The 1,003-nt window shown below is 42.9% G+C and overlaps 1 protein-coding gene across 1 annotated transcript in view; it reads right to left on the bottom strand.

Annotated features, from left to right (window-relative positions):
* Positions 1 to 1,003, bottom strand: part of LOC107098829 (teneurin-1-like) — a gene marked incomplete at its 3' end in the record, with an annotated part of 205,708 nt that overhangs the window by 123,708 nt on the left and 80,997 nt on the right. The gene's annotated exons all lie outside the window — the stretch shown is intronic.

The raw sequence follows: 1,003 nt of genomic DNA, 5'->3' as shown, positions 1-1,003 counted from the left end.
AAACCAAGAACCAACCAAGAACCAACCACGGACAAACCAAGAACCAACCAAGAACCAACCAAGGACCAACTAAGGACCAGCCAATGACCAACCAAGGGCCCATCAAGTAAAGTGGGGACATTTTGAATGGCTCCCACTGTATGGTCCAAACTGAAACCACTGTTCACTCTAGTTAATCTTCCAGGGCTGAATACAAGATCTCACCACGGCTTTAGATTTTTACAATCCTAAATAGAGGGATCTGAGATGGGGTATGTGTATGTGGAGCCCCAGGTATCAAATTGTTGTTTTTCATTATTTTGTCATCTGTGTTTTCCTTCCTTAAATTAAAAGTTTTAGCCCTTTTCATTTCAGCCTCATGGTGCGTCCTGCGTGGTGTAGTGAACAGGAGGTAAGGAGGAGCGATCAGCATCTAACGACCAGCTTTCCCATCAGGAATCATAAGGTCGGGAGAAAATCAAACATGTTTGAAATTCAGTCGGTCCTCCTGAGGTGTTGGTTGTAAATCCTGCTGTTGAAGCAGAGCTAAGAGCTGATTTACCAGAACCTGGAGTACTGAGCATGTGCAAACAAGGGAGTTCTTCCAGATTGCCGAGTCCGACCAGCGCCATCTCTCGCTGCTGAGTCTGACGTGTGGTTTTGGGACGTGCACTGTGAGCAGCTAGATCACATCAGAGCATCGGGTCGCGTAGTGTGAGAACAAACATCATGAGCTGTGAAACTTTAAACCCTGCGGTTTCAGCTTTAGCTAAGTACAACTATTGAAAATGCATCGTACAGTGAATGCGCGAATGTAGTAATAGTTGGGTTCATTTTTGTTTGCAAAAAACTCTTTCAATGTTTTTTTTTATTTACTACCTGTTGCTCTGCTGTACTCAACAATAGGCGTGCGTTTGGGATGGTTCACTAGTATCAAGGTTTTTACATTGGTTTAAAATATAGTTTCAAAAGAAGCAACATTTGCTGAAAAATGTTGAGTAGAAATGCAAATGAAACTAACCAC

Source organism: Cyprinodon variegatus, unplaced genomic scaffold, assembly GCF_000732505.1.
Source record: "Cyprinodon variegatus isolate N-32 unplaced genomic scaffold, C_variegatus-1.0 Scaffold814, whole genome shotgun sequence".
Taxonomy (NCBI): domain Eukaryota; kingdom Metazoa; phylum Chordata; class Actinopteri; order Cyprinodontiformes; family Cyprinodontidae; genus Cyprinodon; species Cyprinodon variegatus.
The sequence above is the reverse complement of the archived record's forward strand: the minus strand, read 5'-3'. Positions and strand labels throughout refer to the sequence as shown.